Genomic DNA, 18,617 nt, shown 5'->3' with positions numbered 1-18,617 from the left:
CTCTTATAACAATCCCATGCATTTTAAATTTGTACATGATTTGTTATAGCTTTTCATTCCATTATTAATAAAATTATTATGTTTACTCATTAGAAATATGCTTATCTTGTATTTATTCATATCATTCAGTGTCACCTATCTGCAGTCAACCTGTTAGTTTTGCTGCACACCAATTAAAGTTATTCTTTACAGCTAAGGAGGTATGTGTCATGTTTACTGTATTAAAATGCCATCAGAATACAACCATAGCACAGGATAGCAATAAGTACATGGCTATAAGTAATTGAAAGTCATCCAAAATAAATGCAATGATCATTATATTTTATACAGGTGTTACTATAATGATTTTGTAAATGGTGATCAGCAACCAAATATTGATAATATGGAAGTTACAGCCTTTAGCCTTGGCGTGACTTCTCACCTTTTGCAGACAATACAAAGGCAGAGTACAGTAACTTTAAAATAGAGGTCAAAAGTCGAGTTTGAGCTCAAGATTTTTTTAAACTTCCTTACTAAAACATCTAATTGCCAGATTTTCAGTGTCCTACCTATAATACATTTGGCTGGAAAACTAAAAAAACTTTTAAGCCATTTTTCTCAGTTCCACACTCAAGCGAGTTAAGGTCTTTTGGCTTTGTAGGCAGTGTACATGTTTGGTATGTGTGTGCTCAAAAACTAGCAAAATAAAAGTGCGTGAAACCTCAACCTGAAATCATAAACCCCACTTCTTCCAAATAATTTCACAAACCCAACAATCTAGAGACTCGAACAAACCTGGAAGTCACAACACCTGTAAGCATTCATTCAAAACATGAGGTGTACCACCATGCCACCTGCACCATGATTAAATAATAACCATACACTTCTGAACTTGACTGGGTTCCTCTGAAGAGGCAAAGCTGCTTGTGCATTTGTTCTGGTGGCATGACAGGCTCCAGAAAGTCTGATCTCCTGAAGGAAAGGGTACATTACTGTGTATCTGTGCAGGCTGCCAACTCTCAGCTCAGCTCATTGAAGCTGACCTTGGAATACAATTGTTGTTCTTTAACCAGGATTGAGCAATTGCACTCAAAGATTCTAAGGAAGGACAGTGTGATGAGGGAGGGAGACTTTTCAAGACCAAAAACATAAATCAGTTACAATCAAGATGTGTTGACAAAAAGGAAAGAGAGAGATAAATATGCATGAATACATGCAACATACAGTGCATCTGGAAAGTAGTCGCAACGCTTCAATTTTTCCACATTTTGTTATGTTACAGCCTTATTCCAAAATGGATTAAATTAATTATTTTCCTCAAAATTCTACAAACAATATCCCAAAATGACAACGTGAAATACGTGTATTTGAAATCTTTGCAAATGTATAAAAATAAAAAAAAACAAATCACATGTACATACGCCTCTCCTTCCAGTTCTCTGCTGCTAATGATTGGAATACACTTCAAAAATCTTTGAAGCTTGAATCCATTGTCCAGTTAATCACTTTTAAATTATTGTTAGCAAATTTATTGTCGGACCACTGTACATGCTAACCTGATCTGTGTACATGATTTACGGATCAGTATATTAATCATCTATGTTTATTGAGTACTACTTTGTCTTGTAATTATATGTGTAACTTATGTTTTTGTACCTCGACGCTTTTTTGGCCAGGTCGCCACTGTAAATGAGAAAGTGTTCTCAATGTGCTTACCTGGTTAAATAAAGGTTTTATTATTATTATTATTATACAGTGGGTACGGAAAGTATTCAGACCCCCTTAAATTTTTCACTCTTTGTTATATTGCAGCCATTTGCTAAAATCATTTTAAGTTCATTTTTTTGTCCTCATTATTGTACACACAGCACCCCATACTGACAGAAAAACACAGAATTGTTGACATTTTTGCACATTTATTAAAAAAGAAAAACTGAAATATCACATGGTCCTAAGTATTCAGACCCTTTGCTTTGACACTCATATATTTAACTCAGGTGCTGTCCATTTCTTCTGATCATCCTTGAGATGGTCCTACACCTTCAGTTGAGTCCAGCTGTGTTTGATTATACTGATTGGACTTGATTAGGAAAGCCACACACCTGTCTATATAAGACCTTACAGCTCACAGTGCATGTCAGAGCAAATGAGAATCATGAGGTCAAAGGAACTGCCTGAAGAGCTCAGAGACAGAGTTGTGGCAAGGCACAGATCTGGCCAAGGTTACAAAAAATGTTCTGCTGCCCTTAAGGTTCATAAGAGCACAGTGGCCTCCATAATCCTTAAATGGAAGAAGTTTGGGACGACCAGAACCCTTCCTAGAGCTGGCCGTCCGGCCAAACTGAGCTATCGGGGGAGAAGAGCCTTAGTGAGAGAGGTAAAGAAGAACCCAAAGATCACTGTGGCTGAGCTCCAGAGATGCAGTCGGGAGATGGGAGAAAGTTGTAGTAAGTCAACCATCACTGCAGCCATCCACCAGTCGGGGCTTTATGGCAGAGTGGCCCGACGGAAGCCTCTCCTCAGTGCAAGACACATGAAAGCCCGCATGGAGTTTGCTAAAAAAACACCTGAAGGACTCCCAAGATGGTGATAAATAAGATTCTCTGGTCTGATGAGACCAAGATAGAACTTTTTGGCCTTAATTCTAAATGGTATGTGTGGAGAAAACCAGGCACTGCTCATCACCTGTCCAATACAGTCTCAACAGTGAAGCATGGTGGTGGCATCATCATGCTGTGGGGGTGTTTTTCAGCTGCAGGGACAGGACGACTGGTTGCAATCGAGGGAAAGATGAATGTGGCCAAGTACAGGGATATCCTGGACGAAAACCTTCTCCAGAGTGCTCTGGACCTCAGAGGTTCGACTGGGCCGAAGGTTCACCTTCCAACAAGACAATGACCCTAAGCACACCGCTAAAATAACGAAGGAGTGGCTTCACAACAACTCCGTGACTGTTCTTGAATGGCCTAGCCAGAGCCCTGACTTAAACCCAATTGAGCATCTCTGGAGAGACCTGAAAATGGCTGTCCACCAACGTTTACCATCCAACCTGACAGAACTGGAGAGGATCTGCAAGGAGGAATGGCAGAGGATACCCAAATGCAGATGTGAAAAACTTGTTGCATCTTTCCCAAAAAGACTCATGGCTGTATTAGATCAAAAGGGTGCTTCTACTAAATACTGAACAAAGGGTCTGAATACTTACGACCATGTGATATTTCAGTTTTTCTTTTTAATAAATGTGCAAAAATGTCAACAATTCTGTGTTTTTCTGTCAATACGGGGTGCTGTGTGTACAATAATGAGGAAAAAAAATGAACTTAAATGATTTTAGCAAATGGCTGCAATATAACAAAGAGTGAAAAATTTAAGGGGGTCTGAATACTTTCCGTACCCACTGTAAGTATTCACAGCCTTTGCTCAATAATTTGTCGAAGCACTTTTGGCACCAATTACAGCCTCAAGTCTTTTTGTGTATGATGCTACAAGCTTGGTACACCTATTTTTGGGCAGTTTCTCCGATTCTTCTTTGCAGGACCTCTCAAGCTCCATCAAGTTGGATGGGAGCGTCGGTGCACAGCCATTTTCAGATCTCTCCAGAGATGTTCAATTGGGTTCAAGTCTGGACTCTTGTTGGGCCACTCAAGGACATTCACAGAGTTGTCCCGTAGCCACTCCTTTGTTATCTTGGCTGTGTGTTTAGGGTCATTGTCCTGTTGGAAGATAAACCTTCACCCCAGTCTGAGGTCCAGAGTGCTCTGGAGCAGGTTTTCATCGAGGATGTCTCTGTACATTGCTGCATTCATCTTTCCCTCGAGCCAGGTGATGAGCGGTGCCTGGATTTCTCCAGACATGACGCTTGCCATTCAGGCCAAAGAGTTCAATCTTTGTTTCATCAGACCAGAGAATTTTGATTCTGATGGTCTGAGAGGCCTTCAGGTGCCTTTTGGCAAACTCCAGGCTGGTTGTTATGTGCCTTTTACGGAGGAGTGGCTTCCGTCTGGCCACTCTACCATACAGGCCTGATTGGTGGAGTGCTGCAGAGATGGTTGTTCTTCTGGAAAGTTCTCCTCTTTCCACAGAGAAATGCTGGAGCTCTGTCAGTGTGACCATCGGGTTCTTGGCCACCTCCCTGACTAAGGCACATCTCCCCGATCACTCAGTTTGACTGGACAGCCAGCTCTAGAAAGAGTCCTGGTGGTTCCAATCTTCTTCCATTTACAGATGATGGAGGCCACTGTGCTCATTGGGACCTTCAATGTTGCAGACATTTTTCTGTACCCTTCCCCAGATCTGTGCCTCGATACAATCCTGTCTCAGAGGTCCTTCCTTGGACTTCATGGCTTGTGCTCTGACATGCACTGTTAACTGTGGGACCTTTATATAACGGTGTTTGCCTTTCCAAATCATGTCCAATCAACTGAATTTACCACGGGTGGACTCCAATCAAGTTGTAGAAACATCTCAAGGATGATCAGTGGAAACAGGATGCACCTGAGCTCAATTTTGAGTGTCATGGCAAAGGCTTTGAATATTTATGAACATATGATCTTTTTCGTGTTTTATTTGTAATAAATTTGCAAAGATTTCAAACAAACTTCTTTCACATTGTCATTATGGGGTATTGTTTGGAGAATTTTGAGGAAAATAATTAATTGAATCCATTTTGGATTAAGGCTGTAACAACAAAATGTGGAAAAAGTGAAGCGCTGTGAATACTTTCCGGATGCACTGTATATTCTGTATACACACACAAACACAGTATATACATATACATATACACACACCCAAATATATTTCTCAGAGGTTGTAATTTCATTGCTCTGGAGACCTTATTCAATTGTCAGCTTTGTTTCATTTAGGTATCAACTTTGTCTCAGATGTTTCTTCTAAAATTCCTTAAAGGAATTTTCTGGGTTCAATACAGGTTTAGCACAATCAACAGCATTTGTTGCTTTCCTCTATTTATTTATTTTTTACTTGATTTTAGTTTGAGTAAGGCACTTATATTCAAAAGTGAATGGTGCCAGTTTTTTGAGGGTTTAAGGGCAGAAATAATTGGCTAATTTATATACAATTATTATTTATTTATTAATTGTGGCAGGGCGGAGGGCAGGGCCGGGTCGTGATCCTACGCACCCGGTCCCGTATTAGGCTAATCAAGCCTCCGAGGTATAAAGGTCGACTGCAGGGTGTTGTGCGGGAGAGAGAGATCGTTAGTGGCCATGTCCGTCATGTGTGTGTTTATGTGGTCTTTTGAGTTTATCCAGGGGCTGGAGGACTGCCTCGGATCCGCCCGGTGAGGCGCGGCTGTTGTCCGATAGAGGGTGTGGAGTGGCCGAGGAACAAGCTGTGGCGTATTGGAGAACCGGCTTTTCAATATAAATAATATTTTAATGAGAAACTTAAAAGACAACATAAACACACACATGACGGACATGGCCACTAACGATCTCTCTCTCTCCCGCACGATACTCTGCAGTCGGCCTTTAAACCTCAGAGGCTTGATTAGCCTAATACGGGACCAGGTGCGTAGGATCACGACCCGGCCCCGCCCTCCGCCCTGCCACATTAATAATTGTGTTAAAGCACTTGCATAAACTTTTCCTTTGAAAACAATCATTATTTTCCATGTAAAGTTGTCCAAACTGTCATTTTACATTGGGACTATACTGTTCTAGGCAGATGAACTTCTAGTTATACGTTACTGTCATAATTCCTATGGATAGTGCCCTGTAAATCAACAAAGCGCATCGTCACGCACCTGTCAAGTACTGTAAACTTGAAGCAGACAGCTTTCATTTAGACTGTTTCTGGCTGTATTTTGTCTTCAGGGAACAGACAACAGAGTATGCAGACAACATAAAGGAGACAAGAATCTATTTTGAGTTGAGCAAGTTCTGTGCAGAAGTATGTCAAAAATACATTTGTGAGATTGAGAGCAATGAAAAAGAGCTTTTGGGATTAATTAAATATCAGGAACATTGAGTGAATTGTTCATCATATTCATTTTAATTTAAAAGCAACAGAATTGAATTAACATCCACTTTATCAGCAACAAAGCACATGAATGAAAATCACACAATCTCTGCCTTTGATCTTGAGGTGGCTGATTACTTGAAGTGAGAATTGTCCTACTTGACTGCTCTTATTTCTCTCCCCCCCGACCTACTCTCATCAACTTTTAAGGCAAAGCGTTTGGCATCTCAAACAATCCTAAGGCTACATCTACATTAATCCCAATACATTTGAAAATGCCATTTTCGTTTCAAAACGCTCTCCTCCCACACTAGCGTTTTCAAGCGTTTTCCAAAAGTTGCTCGACCACACTGAAAAATATGAACACACTTAAATCATGTTACTGGGCATGCGGAAAATCCCTGTTGCATGTACGGTCTGAAACTAAATTGTCCTCACGTTCAGTTGCCGGACACCAATTCCGAGTAAACTACCCTTCCCATTTGAAGGAACGCAATATGATGGTTGTACAAAGTAACATTTATTTTTTAACAACGCTATCAAAGTGAGTATCAAGTACAACAGCGCCGCTATAACACGGGCCGCCATCTTGATTGTTTTGGTTGGATAGATCTCATGACTGCGTCACATGACAACAAATACATCATCATTTTGAGATATATCCTTTTTGACAGTCCACACTACAACGGGAAAACGGCATTTTCAAATTTATCCACTTTGGAGTGCGTTTTCAAAAAGTTCAGTTTTTGAGGACAAAAATGCCATCTCAGTGTGGACGGAAGGCCAAATTAGTAAGAAAAATATGCGTTTTGAAATGAAAACGTATTAGTGAGGACAAGGCCTAAGACAAGCCTTTATGTTCTTCTCATGGTCAGGTTTAAGGGGGGATAGGTGGGGCATTCTGATCAACTGATCAGCTACTGTACTTGTAACAAAGAAGTTGCGTCACTTCCCTTTAGATATCCTTGCTCGGGCATCGTTGTTTTGTAGTTTTGTCAACAAAGCAACAATATTGGATCTAACTTCACGCAGACATTAGTATACGATTTTTATCTCACTAGAGTCATGTTAACACATTTTATGTTTAAGTCCCGTGGCTATACTTTTGAAACAATGATTTGTGAACTGGCCCCATGGAAGAATTTAATTGATGAAATCTCTATATTTATTTTTGTGTTGCAGCATAGAATAAGAATCACATACAATCCTATTTTTTAACAGCCGTTACAGAAGAGACAAACAAGAATTAAGAATAAAAAGCAAACAAAAATAAACTAAAATGATAATATGGGGGTGTTCTGTATGCAAAGTTCATATTTGGTTGAATGGTCTGATATACACAGAAAGGGGTTGAAAGAAAAAATGAAGAGATAAAGTAAAACAAATAAATTTATTATTTATTCACTTATAATTCCCAATTAATATATAAAAAGAGATCGTTATCATTATTATTACTATCTGTCATGTTTAATCTGTTGGTTCCTGTTTTGTGTGGCTTTAATTTTGGAATATGTTAACGTCCTTGTCTAGTCATGTGATGTCCTGTTTTCCCTCCATATTCATGTGTCTTGTTTTCATTGTTTTATTATTTCATTATGTTGTTATCAGTTCTAGTTATTTCATTGGTTCATGGCCATTGTCCTTTGTCGAGTATTGTCAATGTAATGTCGTTTCATGATTCATACTAAGTCAAGTTTATGTCTATGTCAAGTCGTTTATGTTGTTATCTTTTGGATTCACGTTTTTTTATATTTCACTTTTTTCTACTCCTGTATTCTGCCTGCCAGAAACATTACACTATCATCATCATTTTAGTATTTGGATAAAGGGAAAAGAATAATACAGAAGGAGTTGGTGGGGGAAGAAAAGTAAAAGTGAAAGTAATATTAAGAAGGAAATAGTTCTAAAAATAAATAAATACACAAAAAAGGGGGAGAAAGAAAAATAGAGAAATAAATAGAAAATAATAAAAGAAAATGGGGTGGGTGATCTCTGACTTTTGATTGCTGACTTTGGTATCGTAGCAAATCTGAGCGCAGTTTAAAACATTGTTGAGATCTCTTCTAAATCTCTATAGGAGACAAATGTGAGAAAGTCATTGTATCTCATTGCTGTCTAGAAGAACTGTTAGACATATTAAAAAGATCTAAATTGTGATCTTTATTTCCTATGGCATACACTGTCATTCAGGGTCCTCACTGAATACTCTATGTATACTAAAAGATTACCATTTCCATATACCATAGTATTTACATGATGCTCCAAGGTACTTAAAAGAATAAATGTTACTTCCATGGTGCATATCCAAAAACATAGATTACCATGGTACCATGTCCTAAAAACCATGGATCTACCAAGAACATTTTGTGCCTTTTTCACAAGCTGTTTTTTATAGCAGCACAATAAAAACATCTCAGTGATGCTCGTGTGCGCAATCATCTTGTCATGTCCTCAGGCCAGGCCACATGACATACTGCGACGGACAAACATTTCTCTGTCATTTATCCAAAGCCTCTCCTTTTTTATCTCTTTTCACACAAACCACCAACCCATTAGTTGAAGCAGAAACCTTGGAACATGGACAAGAGAGAACCACTTCTTTATACCACGTTAATCTGAGACGGACCATGATTGGAGGTTGGACGGGGGCTACAAAGGAATTGAAACTGGGAAGATGATGATCCTATTCTCCTTCATCATTCTCGAATGCCCCTGGAGGCTTCCGGGAGCTCTGAGTAATCTGCTGTCAGGTTAATGACAGAGCAAGCAGTTGCACAATTGAAGGACACTGGCTGATGTTACCTAGGTTTTTTAACACCTGCTCTGTCATCTAAAACCCCTCTGACATGCAGAAGTTTGACATTGTGATACAAAATTAAGCACTACATTTTCTACTCAGAGTGTGAGAAAACCCTACAAAGTGAGCACTTGGTTCATATGCTTTGTATTTCTCTACCACTCAGGCAATATTTAGGCTCTGTTAGCAGGAGATAAGTCTGTTTACCCTTTAGCTGCTCCTTGTTGATGGCTCTCGCCAATATCCTCTATATTATGTAACACTTCAGTTATCACATGAGTTCCTTTTCATCACAATTAAAGTGTAAAAGTGTAAAAAGGATGCAGTTGAATGCCAACATCTTTAGTTAAATTAATATGATTTGTTAGAGGTCATAATTTTGAAGGTTTACGTGATGTCCGATTGGTGAATAAATCATACTGTTGAGTCTGATCTGTTAAATGAATCAGACACTTTCAATAAATCTGGTCTGAATGATTCGTCATGGTTACAGTTGTAACCTCCCTTCCCTAATGGAGGGAATGAAACGTTGTGTAGATTGTAGTGACACAAGTGGTCTTTCTTGAGAGCCTCTGGATTTGAGAGAAGGCCAATGAGAATTTATTTTTTATTTTTATTTATTTTCAAGCCAGGGCTGCCGAATGAAAGCATAAAATCTTAAAATTCATGATTTTATGCTTTTATGGCACTGGGATTTATTGCAGTTTTAATGGGTTTCAATGGGTACATTATTGTCCTTAAGGTCGTGAGTGTAACTATTTTGTGTACACAGTTTATTATAGATGTATTAGAGGAACTGAGGTTGAAATATCAAAATTCCCCCAAAAATACACACCTTTGTCAAAATGAAAAAGACAAAAATGTCCGTAAGGTCGCACACGTGTTAAGATCTCATCAATATTTGTTACAGTCATATGGAACAAATGTGCAAGCAAAGTTCTGAATGAAACACTGAAGATTTTATGTGACAAGAAACAAATTTTAATTAGTGTGGGAGTGAAAAACTGAACTGGTACACATGAAATTACAGTAAACACTTAATATAACAATTAATATAACTTAATTGAAAAATAAAAGTAATAAACTGCAATATGTGCCTACATATGGCTTACTTGCCACGTCTGGATTTTGTAAATAATCAAGTAAATAACTTAACTATATAAAAACTATAAATAACTGTATAAAAACAAACTATATGAACCAGTTCACAAAAATGAATCACCAATGCATCTCCAAACCTGTGATACTTCATCATTTGTAGTTTGTACTTCAAACTATCATTGTATCAATAATTGTACTGTGGAGAGAGAATTGTCAAAGCATTTTTTTTACATGATCTCTGCTAACGTTGGCAAAATCTAGGCAGCTTTTTTAGCTATGAGTTGGAGCCCAAGGTTTTTGGCACCCTCCTTTGTTGCCATCAGTTTCAGCGGCTGTAAATTTGAAATGGACAGCAAAGGTGAGATTTGTCTCAATGGTACTGTGATCGAGGGGGCAAGGCCCAGAGCAAGGAAAGGAAGAGTGGAAAAATATCTCCCTCACACATAAAATGGCATGTGAGTGGCTCCCTTTCCAATGGTCTGAGACATTTAACAAATGAAAATCTACTTGGTTCCACTTACACTTTCTGCCAAATAAAGATCATAATTTCTTTATGATGCTAATAATACAGTTTGCTTGCAATTACACCTGCAATTTTAATTACATTGATTTGGATAGCTATTCGCTATATTAGCGTTCTCATTCATCTCAATGGTGATGACTAATGACAATCCCTTCACTAATGCATTTATTTCCAGGAGAATGTAACATTTAATGCTGCCACTGGAAACTGAGCCAGTAGGCTTTAATTACATCACAGCCATGGACCATGATTAGCTAGTCGATGTTAGGTGGTATTAGGGAACAGACATTCAAATTCTAGAGAGTATTCGATTGAACAATAATCTGTGTAGTGCAAGATATGACATCAGTATTTCATACCTAACCCTAACCCTCCTCTTTCTCTGCATATATCTTCTAAAAGTTCATTTTGACCATTTTTAGGGGTACACTAGCTTATTGATGGCTTCAAAGCTAACACACATTGACTAAAAGCCTTAGTAACAAACACTTAACGCCATGTTTTAAGTTAATTAATGTAATGTCAATAAATTCTGTTTAATTATACTCCTGTGTTTAATCATTTTCCTGGTTCCATACACATAAAGATCATAATTTCTTTATGAAGCTAATTTGTTTTACAATGGTACTGCTATTCTTTAGTACTGGCACTGTATGGCTGCTGTTATTCTTGCAATTACAATTCAGTAGTTCACAAATTAATGTAATCCTACATGAGAATAATGTAAACGTGTTTGGCTCGCTGTCCCTGGAGGAAGGCTCAAGGCTCAATACTTGACCCGAGTTCAAATACTCCCCAGGCTTGTTGAGTTATTTATGAAAAGATAGGAGGAGTTGGGGTGGTGGGGGGATGCTGGAGTAATTGTCATGGCATGGATATAAGCAGCTGTTTACGCTTAGTCCCGTGATGTGATTGGTCAGATTACATGAGCATGCTCCTCCCGAACTTTGTTATGAATCTTAGGGGTGGACTGGGAAGCGAAATCGGCCCAGGATTTTATATAGAAATTGTGGCCCAGTTGTCCCGGTGGCCAGTCCGCCCCTGATCGGCCTACTGGGAAAATGCCAGTATGACAGATTACCAATCCAGCCCTGATGAAACTCCATTTGCATCATACATCACTCATTTCTAATCTATGCCCAGAGGACAGAAGCATCACAAATGTGATATCAGCAGTATGATAAATGTTTCTACCACAGAGCAACTGAGATTAAATCATGAGCAACTGGAGATGTTTGAGTTTTCTCTTGAGGCCCTGTAATCAGTTTGAGTTTTCTCTTGAGGCCCTGTAATCACATGTGTATCCATGAGTTCAAGTGGAGAACTCAACAATTTCTCTTGCTGTTTGCTGATTGTCCAAGAGACAAAAGTCTGCAAACACAATTCAGACAATTTAATCTCAACTATCCTATGGGATTTTAGGTGAAACATGTGAGACAAAGTTGATACTTAAATGTAACATAACTAGGAATACCATTAATTCTCCTGCGGTATGAAGGAGCAATATCTGAGCAATATTTAGGGCCCGAGCACCGATGGTGCAAGGACCCTATTTTTCTTCTAGGCGTTTACTATTTTTTCCCAAATTAATTGCATTTTTTAGGGGCTAAACATACTCGAAAACTCATAAAACTGCACACACATCAGAAGTGGTGAAAAATTATGTGAAAATAACATGTGTAACATGCCAATACCTACAAAACAAATCGCTTGGACCCATGCCTTAAACTCAACATGAAGTCAGCCAATTTCTCTTAAATTTTTGCTCAGTTTTTGCCATTTCCAGGCCTCGCACTTTAACAAACTCTTCCTAGAGATTTGATCAAATCTACTTCATATTATTCTAATCTAAATGCCTTGGTAACACTAAATTGCGAAGCTTTTGAGTTTTCACTGCACGCCATGAAAGAGGAAGTTGTTATAACTCATGCGTACAATGTCCAACCTGCCCCCAAACTTCACATGTTTGATAATAGTCCCTGCCTGAATACATATAAAATTTTGTTATAGTCATAGCGCCACCTACTGGCAACAGCCAATTCCAGGTCTTGTACTTTAACAAACTCCTCCCAGAGATTTAATCATATCAACATTATATTTAGTCCGTCTTAATCTAAAGGCATTGGTGATGTTAAATTGCAAAGCATTTGAGTTTTTGTCGAGTCTAATTTTGAGGCCTAAACATGCTCGAAAACTCATGAAACTTTGCACACATTTAAAAAGTGGGGATCATTTACATCTGATACTGTTTTAGAATTAATTTTGACAAAATGTCTCGATGGCACGTACACAAATGTCTCTTAGAACCATATCCTAAACCCAACAGGAAGCCAGCCATTGTGATTTTTTCTCTTCAATTTTTGCTCAGTTTTTGCCATTTCCAGGCCTCGTACTTAAACAAACCCCACCTAGAGATAAAATCAGATCAACATCATATTCGTTCAGTCTAATCTAAAGGCCTTTGCAATGCTAAATTGAAAAACGTTGAAGTTTTCTTTGAACGGCGTGTCTGTGGCGGCCTGACAAAGTTCAATGTTTTGCCATGAAACAGGAAGTTGTTGTAACTCAGACATAAAATGTGCAATCTGCCCAAAACTTCACATGTTTGATAGCAGTCCTGGCCTGAACACTTCTATATGCCAATGTTCAGTTATAGTCATAGGGACACCTACTGGCAACAGGAAATTACATGTTTTACACTGTGATACACTCTTAACAACATTTAAGTGCTAAAAAATGCAAAAAGAATTGGAGTGACATTCCTCTGGCACAACAGCCTCAACGTGCACCAGGGTGCGAGGGCCTGTTCATTGCTGCTTGCAGCTTTAATTTATTATTATTATTTATTTATTTTTACTCCAGGTGGGGCCTGAAACTGAGAAAGTACAAAAATGAATGATCGAGGGGAAAAAAGGAAATCTAAAGAGACTTTATCAGGTCAATCATGCTCTCATTGGTCCCTGTCCAGATGGTGATTCAAGTCTGTTATCCCTCTGCCAGAATCGGCCCAGCTGGGAAGTAAAGAGTCAATTTGCACACCACTGAAGTCTATTCTCTGATCCCATCCTGGGCTAAAGTCTTGCTAACAAATGTGCACTTACCCAATTTGAGTTGCATTTAAAGCCAATGTGCTTGCACAGATGTACACATGCATGGGCACACACAAACACAGTCTGTACAGACTCGTTTTATTAATACTAAATGATGCGTACAACTGAGCTAGACCATTCTGCCAGACACTGTGTTTGGCTGTGTGTGTGTGTTTGTTCCCTTTTTGTCTGATAGGATGAAAGGAAGTTCTGTGGAGAGTGAAAGAGCACACATAGGTATTTGAAGTGCGGTTGTGTTCCAGGTATTGGAAGAGAGACAGATTGAAGAGAGAGTTTAAACAAAAGTCAAACAAACAGTGATTTTTGTACTGAATATTAATGCTCCAAGTAGCTGTGGTTAAGAGAATAGGAAAACTCAAGGGAACATATTAAATCATATTAATTTGCAAGTTTGTTCGCAAGGGAATAAACACGGTCTCCAATAGTCCAACTTTAAAGGTTTGTTAAAAAAATCTGCCTGTTGGCACTGCAAAACACTATAAATAAATTCTCTTCAATTTTGAGGCAGGGCTTTAGGGCTCAGATCCCAGGAAATGTTGAGAAGGCACATCCAGTTTAAGGGGAGTTAGTACAGGCACACACTTTGATTTTGGAAGGATTAAACAGTTAAAAAAAACTTTAATATTTTAAATAAAAATGCAACTTTAGCAACTGTATCAAAACTACCAAATTTATAAACATTTAATTTTTATGATTTTTTATTACATTTGCCCCTTACATTAGCATTTGTAATTATTTTTCAAAGTAACATTTTGCTCATATAGTAAATGTAATATTTTACATAAGACTAAGAACATAAGATAAGAAGAAAGCCAATTCAAGGTCGGTTTTGATCCCCAAATGCGAACAAAGTTCCCACCAGCAATCAAATGCCCTGCCGATGTTCTCTCTAGTTTTCGTTCGACCACAATCAAGTTCCCGCTTAGGCAGACAGGATTCAGCAGAAGGCTCTCGGGACCGCACATAAAAATCACATCCTTTGGATTTTCACGTCAAAACCGATCCGCTCCCTTCGCATGAAAATCAGTCTACAGGCTTTAATAGAAAACCTAGGAAGTCAATAATTTATGTTGTGTTACAAGCTGTTCACTCATTGGCTAAAAACAAAAGGTGATTATAACATGAAAATTGTTACATACTGCACCTTTAAATAAACAACTGTTTGACAACAGGGTGTAAAAATAACTATCCACTGAGTTGTTGATCACATTGAAAAGTATTAATAAAAATGTTACATATTTGTGCCATTCGTTGTGAGGTCTATATTTATTGTGATATAATAGCAAATTAATGCATATTTAATAAGAAAATGCCTTATTGGCAAATTTCAAAGGCTTTAATTGGTCACAATACAAAAATATTGTTTTAATGTCTATTTTTATAGGGAAAAAGTGTCATGAAAATTGTTTAGCCTATTCACCTGTAGTACATCTCCTTAACTGGAAATGACTCTTTCTCCAGCACTTGTAATAAAGTTATGTATATTGTTGGAATGCATTAACATATGCCTATAGTAAGCATTTAGCAAACAATTTTATTTTTAAAGAAACTTACAGTAGATTCCAAGAACACATTTTACCAGAGTATGCATCCCCTAGGAATCAAACCCATGACCTTGTCATTACAGGAACCCATTGATGTGAAGAAGAGCTCTGATTATCCGATAAAATTCATTTAACCTCCAGATTGTAGATCTGTACTTGGTTTGAAATGATTTAATGACTGTAATTTCAAGTCTTACAGAGTTATCTTAAAAACTGTAGTTTGAACTGTCAATCCAAAGGAGGTCTCTCTCTCTCTCTCTCTCCCTCTCTCTCTCTCTCTCTCCTCTCTCTCTCTCTGTCTCTGCTCTCTCTCTCTCTCTCTCTCTCTCTCTCTCTCTCTCTCTCTCTCTCTGTCTCTGTCTCTCTCAATTTCAATTCAATTAAACTTTATGGGCATGACCATATACAATGTACAATGTTTCCAAAGCGTTCATTAACAAAATGAAAACATGTAATACATACATACAAATTCAAACAATAAAATAATAATAATAATAATAATAATAACAATAATAATAAGCATACTAAGTGCACAATATGTAAAGAAAAGTAACTACAGAGAACAATGAGTAACAGGCACTTTAAGTCTTAAGTGAGGGGTAACCCTCTCTCCCTCAGATCATGACAAGAAGATACATGCTCTGCTGCTAAATCTATACATTCAGCCTTCTATCCAAGAACAAATGAAAGTTGCTCTGCACTGCTCACTCTGCAGAATTCAGGCAGTATCTGTCCTATGACTTTAAAATATGCGTCTGCTTGTCTCATATTCTCTCTCTCTCTCTCTCTCTCTCTCTCTCTCTCTCTCTCTCTCTCTCTCTCTCTCTCTCGTGCATGTGTGAGTGAGAGAAGCACGGTGAGTGTGGACCGTGTGGCCACAGTGCCAAGAGTGAGTTTTCTAGATTTCTAATTTCTTTATATTTATTTTTGTTTCTAGAGAGTGGGTTGGTAAAATAATTGTATTTTTGTGATATTGGTTTTGGGTGATGGGTTGGTGCATTGGGGCATGTGCCCCAGTGTCATTACTGGTAGCATTCTGGCCCAGGGGTGAGGAGTTAGGAGTTTCTTACATGGTGTCATGCTGTAAAAATTGCATCGACTGTCAGTATAGAAGAGTGTTGTTTGGTCATTGGAGAAATTGTTGGTCATGACAATGTTTTATTAGTGGCCCGTTTATCAAACGTGCCGCCGTTCATCAAGGATGATGTTTTGACCCAAATGCTTTTGCATTATGGTAAACTTGTATTGCCGATTAAGTTGAATCAGATTAGTAGTAAATCTCCGCTTGTGAAACATCTCGTGTCATTTAGGCATTGTGTCTATACGATATTGAAGGACAATAAAGATGATGGAACTTTCGACATGATAATTTCAATTATGTAATTTTTTCCACAACCCAAAGCATGAAATGTTTTGGTTGTGGTGAAATTGGACATCTTGTTTGCACCTGTCCAGAAAAACAGGAAAATCCCGACATTAGGCATACGTCGGCTGTTGTTGATGAAAGCACAGAAGAAATTCAGACTGCCAGTTCGCCGGCACCTGTTGTGACAGAAGTACATGAGCCGAAGGTATCTTAAACACAGATGGTATGGAGCCAGAAATATGCCAAAACAATTTGAATTTGAATTGTGTAAATTTGAATTATAGACTTTTGAATTTGAATTTTAAGTGTGATTTTTGCCAAATTTGATATTACGTTGTATTTTAAATAGGTTTGAATTTGAATTTTTTAAACTCCAATCCTGGACATTTCATATTTAACCAAATTTAATAGTTTTTTTTTTATGGCACAATTTTATAAATATGTATATTCAAACAGCAAATTTTTGGTTCTGAATTCTAACACTGTAAATATTCCATTTAAAAAAATACAGCTTCAAGTTTTCAAGATGAAGAACAAATTCAGAACACCAAATTCAATATTCTAAAATTCAGATCTACAGAAAGTGGGTCAGAGATCAAGCTTCCGTGTTCCACAGGAAAGAGAAGGGGGTCTCGGAAAAGTCGAACTGAGTATTTTGGTCAATTACAGGTCGAGGTGCAATAATTCTCTGGTGCAAGCGTGATTCAAAAGGTCGCCATTCTGACCATGAAGTGGTTCTTAAACTTTTATGATTTATATTTTTATGGTTAGCAGGTTAGCACATTATCAGTACATGAGACATTTGTCTAAGCAGTCTCTGGTATTTGTTTTAGTATAAAGTATATTTAGTATGAAAGTGATTAGTATGTGTCAGAGTAAGCATCACATATAACTCAATAAGGAATGTAATTCTGCTTCATTCTGTGATCAGAATCCACATCAGATCCAAGTCGGATGTTATTTCAAACACTTGTTGGTGTTTGTAAGTGCGTTTTGAGCTCAAGACATGAACATCACGAATGATCATTCAGATGTGTGTGATTTAGCAGGCGTGATTACATTATACGATTAATTTCATGCAAATTATTGGCTTATTGTTAGGCATTCAATGGCTCATTTACACACCGAACTCCTTACAAACGTTACAAACACAGGATGACTGTCATTCTCACTTGGAGAGTGCACATCCCTATTGATGTTTAGTCATTATGCCATTTATTTATAGTTTGACTGTCAGAATAATTTTAAACAGAACATTTCACATGTTCTTGTCATAAATCTTCAGTTTAAACAAGCAGCATAAAAAGGTTCGATTTTGGGTAACAGGGAAGCTTGATCTCTGACCCACTTTCTGTAGATCTGAATTTCTGCGGTTTGAATTTTAGAATATTGAATTTGTTCTTCATCTTGAAAACTTGAAGCTGTATTTTTTTAAAACGGGATATTTACAGTGTAAAAATTCAGAACCAAAAATTTGCTGTTTTAAAATACATATTTATAAAATTGTGCCATAAAAAAAGCAGCCTTTGTGTTCTCCTAATAGGAAGGGACGTTTTTCATAGTTTGCTAAATTATTAAATGTGGTGTGTATATGAATATATTCTGTATATTTTTGGCATTCTGTTGAAAAATGCAGCTCTGTCTCTATTTTGTTTTGATCACAGAGTGAACACAACCTTTCTTCCTGTGGCAGCCATGTTTTCCTGTGTCTGCCCATTTCTATAGTGAAGTTGTGTCCTCTGAGTCTGTACCTTGTCAAGGCGGCTCTCAGTTTTTTATCGGTCTCTGTGTACAGATAGTCTGCCATGATGTATTCTGTTTTTAGAGCCAGACTCATTCTTTCTCTTTCACATACACACAAGCATCTTTGATAAAAAGTAGTTCACTACAAAGAGCAAAGAGGCTCATACATAATCTGCATATTAAGAAATCCGAGCCTTTGCAATCATTTTAAAGTGCAAAAATCAAAGGTTTAATTATACAAAAGTGAGCACCAATATTTTAGTTCTTAGCTCTCTAAACAAGTTCTGCATGCTGGACACATTGCTGAACACAGATACATTGGGGACTTAAAGTAAATATTAAGGCATTTTAGAGGTTCAATTAGGACTCAGAGAGAGCTGAAGTAATTTCAACATCTGAATGTTATTGCATTAGATATGAAATATCAAACCAAGTTGTATTTGAAAACAAATTATGCTAGACCTTTTCTCAGAAC

This window comes from Xyrauchen texanus, chromosome 43 (genome assembly GCF_025860055.1).
Source record: "Xyrauchen texanus isolate HMW12.3.18 chromosome 43, RBS_HiC_50CHRs, whole genome shotgun sequence".
Lineage (NCBI taxonomy): Eukaryota > Metazoa > Chordata > Actinopteri > Cypriniformes > Catostomidae > Xyrauchen > Xyrauchen texanus.
The sequence above is the reverse complement of the archived record's forward strand: the minus strand, read 5'-3'. Positions refer to the sequence as shown.